At 45.5% G+C, this 8,603-nt stretch overlaps 1 long non-coding RNA gene across 1 annotated transcript in view; it reads right to left on the bottom strand.

Moving 5' to 3' along the window:
• Window positions 1-1,305: 1,305 nt before the first annotated feature.
• The window catches only part of LOC142827880 (uncharacterized), a 65,603-nt gene continuing 58,305 nt past the window's right edge, over window positions 1,306-8,603 (bottom strand). The window contains exons 2-3 of the long non-coding RNA XR_012902673.1: window positions 2,493-2,660; window positions 1,306-1,841 (exon numbers count right to left, since the gene is read on the bottom strand). This is a non-coding gene — a long non-coding RNA (uncharacterized LOC142827880). The remainder of the gene's footprint in view (window positions 1,842-2,492; window positions 2,661-8,603) is intronic.

The following is an 8,603-nucleotide window of genomic DNA, read 5'->3' as shown; positions in this document are numbered from 1 at the left end:
GCGGAGAGACCACCAGCAGTGGCTCCAAAACTTCTGCATGCGAAAGGTCACTTTTTTGGAGCTGTGTGCCTGGCTCACTCTGCCCTCCGGAGACATGACATCCACTTGTGGCCCGCCATACCCCTAGAGAAGTGGGTCACAATTGCTCTCTGGTGGGCAACCAGTTTGGCATGGGGAAGGCCACTGTTGGGGCCCTCCTCATGGAGGTAAGGCATGCTGGGGAGAGTCCTGGAAAAGGGGAACCCTAGAGCAACAGGGGCTGAGGACTGTGGGGGTTGGAGTGAGTGGCTCCTAGGGTGTTTGGGGGGAATGGGTAGGGGACAAGAGGGGGGCGGGCACCTCCCAAGGGCTCAGGCACTCCCTCTCTCATTCTGTTTCGTATGTTTGTCTCCTTCTGCAGGTGGTCAGGACCATCAACTCCATCCTGCTGTGGAGGATCACCTGCTTGGGAACCCAGTCACAATTACAACTGGATTTGCCACCCTGGGGTTCCTGAACTGTGCTGGAGCCATAGATGAGACCCACATCCCAATCCAAGCACCAGAACATTGAGCAGCCCAGTATATTAATAGGAAGGACCACTTTTCTATGGTGTTGCAGGACCTAGTCAGCCACCGTGGACAATTCATGGACATTTTTGTCGGGTGGTCAGGCAAAGCACACGATGCACGCATCTTTAGAAACTTGAGCCTCTATGGCAAGCTGGAGGTAGGCACATTCTTTCCCCACAATGAACTTACCATTGGGGATGTGCAGATGCCACTGCGCATTGTGGGGGACGCGGCCTACCCCCTGCTGTCGTGGCTAATTAAACCATATATTAGACACCTTGACCCCAGCAGGGACCAATTTAATGCCCGCCTGAACCAGTCCCAGATCCACGTGGAGTGCACCTTTGGCCGCCTCAAGGCGCAGTGCAGGTGCCTGACTGACCCACCTGGACATGAGGGAGCACCACCTCAGGGATGTTGTCACACCATGTTGTGTCCTCTACAACATTGCGGAGAGGAAAGGGGAGGCCCTTCTCCCAGGGTGAGGGGCAGAGGCTGGTCACGAGGCGTGAGCCTTTGAGCAGCCAAGGACAGCTGCCATCCACCAGACCCATCAGGCTGGGGTGAGCATGCCGAATGTCCTGAGGGAGAGGTTCTCACAAGTACCCCAGTAACTCTGCCCAGGGCTTCCCAAACAGACACCTCTGGCTTTCTTCCCTATCCATTGCTCACCACAAGCCCTCGCTTCCCTGGCCTTTCAATAAATACACCTGTTTGGTTTCCAAGAAAATGAAGTCTGTATTTCTCTGACAGGAAGAAAAGGTGGGCAAGGGGAAGGGGGACTCAACCTGGAGGGGATGGAGGAGACTAGATGTGCTACCTTGGGAGTGGGGACCTCATCGGAGTGGGGATTGGGTGGGTCCAGGGACCACAAAGGGGTGGGCAGGAGTAGGGGCTTGAGCATGGTCGGGGATGGTGTGGGGGGCAGATGGAGGGGATATGGGCATCACCTGGGGAAGGGACATCACCTGGGGGCAGGCAGAGGGGGAATGAGCATAGCGGGGGGGGGGGGGGGAAAAGACGCAGATGGTGAAAGCCAGGAGCAGTGACAGCAGGTGGGTGTGCCAGCATGTGTGACATGACATGCTCTCACACCACCTGCATGAGCTTGTCCCATGTGCGGTTCTGCCACTCAGGATCCTCCCATATCTTCTGTTCCAAGGTCTGCTGCATGTTGTGCAGGATGCTGATATGCTGGCACATGAGGCCTTCCTGGACCCTGGCGCACCTTCAGCTCCCCCCAGACTCCAACGGCTGACTCTGGTGGTATGGCTTGCCTCTCAGTCCCATCTGTGGAAAACACAGAGGGAGAGGCCGTCAGTCATCCATGCACACTCCGCCCCCGAGGCCTGATCCTCCTCTGAGCAGTGACCACCAGTCCTTGGGTCATGTGTGGCCTGCACAATGGGTCGTGCCTCACAGGGGCCCTGAGGTACCAACTTTCCAAAGTCTCCCCCTCCCGCCCCCGGCCCACAGATAAGCGAGTATGGGAAGTGTCCAGCAACTTCATGGGTGGCAAAGGAGCTGGGAGCAGCCTGGCCCTCCCTGGTGACTGTGCACACACCTGCAGCTCACAGCACTGTTCGCGGGAGCAGGTGGTCTTGTACAAGCAGGCATGCCCACGTGCTGTGTGTGGCACTCCTCCGTGTCTTTGAGGTCATGCCTGCGCCATTGTGGCTAGCCTGCTTCCAGCCATGACAGGAGGGCTTCCCCTCCTCTCCCCTCCCCCGCTCACAACTGGACACGTGTGGCCTCCCGAGCCCGGCAGCAGAATCCCACCTGTGCTCAGGGGCTGCCTGCTGCATCCGTGTGCCACACACTAATGCTGCACGTGGTTCCAAGTGAGCGGACTGCAGCACGATGTCCAGCCTGAGCAGCCCGAGTGACACTCACACCCCGCCTCCCCGCCCTGTATGTGAGACACAAACTAAGACCACTCACCTGAATATCCCTCTCCCTGACATCCAATGAGGCCAGGGTGACATCCTGGCTCACAGGCACCAGCTCCAGGGACAAAGTCAAGGTCTCCATCTCCTCCTTTTCCTCCAGCTGGCCCTGGTCCTCCTGCTCTTCCTCCGCAGTAACCTCCATCCAGGCAACGACAGGGGTCTGTAGACCGGAGTCCACCGTAACTGCTGGGGAAGATGTTTCTCCCCCTTCTCCCTCCCCCAGGATCTGGTGCAGCTCGTCAAAGTAGAGGCAGGTGTGGGGTCCTGCCTCTGTGCGCTGCACTCTCTGGCCTGGACATATCCCTGGAGGAGCTTTTTCACCTTACTCCAGACCTGTTTCAAGGACTGTGGTGGGTGTCCACCAGGGACTCGGCCATGTGCTCGAATATCTCAGAGTTGCGGTGCTTGGTGCGGAGATCCTGCAATGTCTCTTCCTCACCCCACAGTTCAAGGAGGGGCAGGATTTATGCTCTGGACCGGGGGTACCCGCCTCCTGGTCCCCTTGGCTTGGTTCTGGGACCCCTAGGGCTGCTCCCTGTGAAGGCCGGGAGGGTTTCAGAGGGCTTGAGACTGGGCCGTGAGTAGCAAGGCCTGTGGCAGGGAGAGCCACACGGTGAGGTGCTGCTCTCAGGCCAGCTTCCTGCCACAAGGCATGTCCAGGAAGCCCACAGCTTTAAGAGGGGCCAGGAGAAATGAACATAGAGTCCTGATTAATTAGGATAAAGTATCCACCAGGGCACCTGTGTTATTTCCTGGAGGTCTCTTCTTTCGAAAAAACCCTCCCCTCCCCATTCTCATACACCTTTTTCCGAAAGAGCTCTTTTGGAAAAAGGCTTTTTCCTTGTAGAAAGAATTACCAATGCTGGAAAAACCCCTCTGTTCTTTTGATTTACTTTTGGAAGAACAGGATTACAGTGTGGATTTAACTCAGGTTGTCAGGAAAACGACCGTTTTTCCAACAAAACTGTAGTGGAGACATACCCAGGTCAGGTCGGGAGTGGGAAGAGGTTGTGCTCTGACATTCAATGTGCTCTGACATTCCCAGCTGGTAGAACAGCTCCTTGGTGTCACCCAGGCTTTATGAAAACAGGCTTATGGGTATGAAAATGCATGACTCTCATATCCTGTAGGCAAAATGCAACATGACATTTTTAAAAAGCTACAGTCTGATGAATGTGCATGTATCATTCTTATATGAAGTGTGGATCTGTTTATCATTCTAGATGTGCTAATGAGGGTCATTAGTAGTACTCAGGAGACAATGTTCCAGTGCTCAAGACATAGATCTGTGAAATGAGTTTGGTCTTACAAAGACATGTGGCAGACCACCTGATGCTGGAGACCATTTTAGATCTACTTTTTTACTTTGATGTGAAAAGTTTGAACTGAGCACAAAGAATTCCCACCTTTGGCAAAAGAGATATAAAGATGGAAAAATCAAACAATAGGTATGATTGCTGGATGCCAGGAGACCCCACATTTACCACCCAAGATGCCCACTGGAAACATCTAAGACTGAACAGGGAGAAGCATCAGGCCCAAGCTAGGAAGCTGCTACGTGTCAAAAAGAGGATCAGAACAACGGCTATAGTAGGAATTTGCATGTTAACGAGTTCTAGTGTACAAGGATTAGCTGCTGTTTATGTTTATTTTGGCTTAGTAACTTACTTTGATTTGTCTGCTTTCACTTGCAACCACTTATTCTACATTTTATACAAAAAACACTTTTGCTTATTATCAAGCCCAACATAAATAACTGTTCTCAGAAGGGAAGGAGCACGGAGCACTCTCTCTCTCTTTCATTGACTTCTATATAGAAGACGATGGGTTTATTTGGGGGTTTGGTCCCTTTCAGGGGCCACATTCCTGAGTGCTGCCAATAGCCCTATAGTTGAGCCCTCCCGGAGCAGAGCTGGTTCAATGTCTGTGTTGCTCTACAGTGGGGACTGTTACCCCAACTGTGCCTTGGGTGGGGGGGACCAGAGATTCTCGTCAGGGCGTTGAGGCACTCCAGAGTGCACATATGTGGACTCAGTGACATAACCAGCACACCAGATGACAGTCTTAAGAGGACCCCTCTGATCCAACCGGTCAGTTGGGAGCTGTTGTTCATTGGCATAAATTAGAGTAGCCCTAGGGAAATTTTTAGTTGTTTTGATTAGCAGCAGCAAAGATTTATGAAGTTTCACCAGAGGTTGTGATTAGAGGATTGTTTTTAATTCTTTTTTTCCCCCGCTTCACACAAAAGCATGGGGACTGGTCTATATACCATTTCGGCACTGACTTAACTAAACATAGGGTAGACTTAAATTTTTGAAGAGCATTTTAAATCTTTGTAGTTAAGTCCAATTTAGTAAAATGCATGGAAAACCTGTATGTAGATCAGCTCTGCAGTGATTATACTTAAACTTTTGGTCTATCAAAGAGCAAGAACAGCTATTTCAATAAATTTGCTAATGTTGCCCCTTCTTCTGACATGATTATTGCATCTCTGCCAAATGGTAGCAGAATTCTGGGACATTGCAAGTTGAGGAAAAGCAATCAAGGCCATAGAATCTGGGTAATCTAAATGTAGCTTGCTTTTGGTTTTTTATAGACCTACACAAAATGGTTCTGATTCAGAAGCAGTCAAACACCTTCCAGAGATCTAAGATTGCAGGAAGCTCTCCTTTCCCAGACTTGCTTTTCAAATATAAAAAATAATGCAGCGAGTGAACTTTGCCAATTGTCACAAATTTCTATCCAAGCATAATGAACAACAACAAACAAACCCACCCAAACAAAGTATTTCTTCAAAGACTAAACATTCTGCTCACACACTAAGAAAAAAGAACTTGTAAGAGTATACACAACAATGTCTTCTGGGCACTTCTGCCATAAGCACTTCTGCATAAGCAAAATCACTAGCAGTAATAGAGTGTGTTATATCAACACTTTACCAGCTAGTGCTCAACAGATAAATTTGTACCTGAGATACAATTTGCAAAGTGAATTTGCAAAGTGAAGTTTGAATTTTTACCCACATTTGAAGCATATAATACAATCCCATCACAGACACTACACGGTATTGGAATTGCTATTTCTCTCTTCCAGTTTGGCAAACAGCCTTTAGCTGCAACACACACAGATCCAAGATTAAGCTCACCCCAATATCAAGTTTGCCATGTTATTTTTATATTCACAAACTTTTAAGACAGGGCAAGAGGGACAAATAGTCCAGATTTTAAAGATTTTCCAGCAAGACAAAAAAAATGCTTCATTGCATGTGTGTTCAGCATTAAGAGAAAAATAAATGTGCTGTTTTCAAATTTTTGCTTCAGGGTCAGCCAACATCAGTCTACCATGCAACAGCTTTGAGGGGGGAAAAAGCCTCACTAAAGGATAGATCTGCCAGAGTAAACAGTGCCTCAAACCAGGGAAATCTAAAGCACATGCCTTATTGTCAAGTTTGGTTTAATTTGTTTTACAAATCAAAATGCCAGCTCAGCTTTTAAGACCTATTTCTGTTAAGTCCACTTAAGCCTTTTCTCAAGGAGGTAAGAGACGCACTTTTGAATTGTGCTCCCTAAATTGTGTATAAAATATGATATACCAGTTTGTTTGAAACTGACAATCTCTAATTCTATTTTAATGTACAGTTGCTTCCTTTCTCTTTGTTTTGTTTAATAAATCACAGGGCCAGATTCTGCTATTTACACTCATGCTGATGTGTCCCATATTCCAAAAGTAGTCTCCATTAAGTCAATAGGTCTACTCAAATTACACATCACTGGAAAAAGGCGTTGCAGAATATGCCCCCAAAGCATTCTGAACCTGGAAAAAAAAAATTAAAAATCCTCTCTCCTTTAAGTAAAAACACAAGGCACACAAACACATTTTATACTTTATGTACTCAACTCCTCTAACTTCCATAAGAAATTTGCATTAATATCGGAGGGAAGAATTAGGCCTTTCAGCTTTTAAATATTACTCTGTTTTATTTAAGGGCAAAACCAAACCTGGAATGTTCTGAAGACATTTCCAAGAGAATAAAAAGTCATTGGCAAACTGACAAACCTCCTGAAAAATCAACAGCTTTCTTTCAACACATATACCAACTCACCTCACAGCTGGATTCAAAGCAGGCGTAAATTCATTGTCTTAAAATGAAAATGTGCTGATTTACACCATCTCAAGAGCCAGCCCAGAATAACAGGCTGAAAAATTTTAAATATTTCCCCCATAAAAAGAGAAGCTTCATAAAAATAACTTCCAATGCTTTACATTTTATGCAAAAAAAACCCAACCCAAAAAACCCCCACAAAAAACCCACCCCCCCACACACACACCCCACCTTTACACTACATTTTATCAGAGTTAACAATTTTTATTTAACAAAACCCTGACTTTTGATAAACAAAAGTTAACCGCTCTGACACCAGTTTCATTTAAATTCTTATTTACAAATATTACAAAGAAAACTTTCAAACAAAAAAGGAGTTAGCTTGGAATGTTACCAAATGAATGTTGAATATTTTTCATGTTAGAAAAAAATTCAGACAACTCTACCAGAATGAACAAGTAATGATCTAGCTGTATAGGACTTTACACTGCATACATCACTGTGGTATCTGAGGATCATATTGCGTATGCTAAATAAGGGGAAAATTATAAACTCTGAAAATGACACTTTCAGCTGGAACATCTTTTGCATATGTATTATGTGAAGAGAATTTTCAATTATTGTCTATTTGCTTTAGTAAAGCTTTTGCATGATCTTCTCATAAACAAAGGAAATGCAACCTAGATGGAACTACTATGAAGAGGCTGCAAAACTGGTTGGGAAACTGTTCAAGGAGTATTTCATAATGGTTCACAGTCATTCTGGAAGGGTATAACGACCGGGGTTTCACGGGGCTCAATTTTGAAATTAGTTATGTTCAATATTTTACATCAATGATTTAGATAATGGTATAGAGAGTACACCTATAAAGTTTGCAGATGATACCGGGTTGGGAGGGTTTGCAAGTGCTTTGTAGGAGAGGATTATAATTCAAAATGATCGGGACAAACTGGAGAAATGGTCTGAGGTAAATAGGCTGAAATTCCATAAGGACAAATGCAAAATACTCCATTGAAATAATCAGTTGCGCATATACAAAATGGGAAAGGACTACCTAGGAAGGAATAATACAGAAAGACATCTGGGGTCATAGTGCACCACAAGCTAAATGTGAGTCGACAGAGCCACACTGTTGTAAGAAAAGCAAACATTTGGGGATGTATTAACATGACTGTCATAAGCAACATATGAGAAAATGCCACTCAGTGCTGATTAGACCTCAACTTGGAGTAGTGTGTCAATTCAGGGAATCACATTTCAGGGAAGATGTGGACAAATTGGAGAAAAATCCAGAGAAAAGCAACAAAAAATAATGGAAGGCTTGGAAAAAATGATCTATGAAGGAAGGTAGAAAAAAACTGGGTTTAGAGAAGAGATTGAGGAGGAACATGATAATTTTCAAGTACATAATAGATTGTTACAATGAGGAGGAAGAAAAATTGTTTTTCTTAACCTCTGAGGATAGGATTAGAAGCAATGGGCATAAACTGCAGCTAGGGAGGTTTAGGTTGGACATTAGAAAAGCTTCTTTACTGTCAGGGTGGTTAAGCACTGGAATAAATTTGCTAAGCTGGTTGTGGAATCTCTATCATTGGAGATTTTTTTAAGAGCAGGTTAGACACACTCCAGTCAGGAATGGTCCAGATAATAGTTAGTCCTACCATGAGTGTGGGGGACTGGACTAGAAGACCTCGAGATCCCATCCAGTCCAATGACGGATTCAAAATCTAGGCATTGTTATCGGGGATAAAATTAGTGTTTGCAGCTGTTTATGTGTTTAGAGTGTAACTAGCACAATGTGACACTGATCCTGTTTTGGTATTTTGGGTGCTATTGTCAAATAATAAATTCACTGATTTGAATTGCTGAACATCAAATATTCAGTACCGAATGTCAAATGCCAAAAACGAGACGTCATCGTTATGAAATATGTATTAAAACAATGACAAATCATATCTACATTTTGCCTCACAGCATGACTTAATACATTAATATTGACAA

The sequence above is a fragment of the Pelodiscus sinensis genome, chromosome 3 (genome assembly GCF_049634645.1).
Source record: "Pelodiscus sinensis isolate JC-2024 chromosome 3, ASM4963464v1, whole genome shotgun sequence".
Classification (NCBI taxonomy): Eukaryota; Metazoa; Chordata; order Testudines; family Trionychidae; genus Pelodiscus; species Pelodiscus sinensis.
The sequence above is the reverse complement of the archived record's forward strand: the minus strand, read 5'-3'. Positions and strand labels throughout refer to the sequence as shown.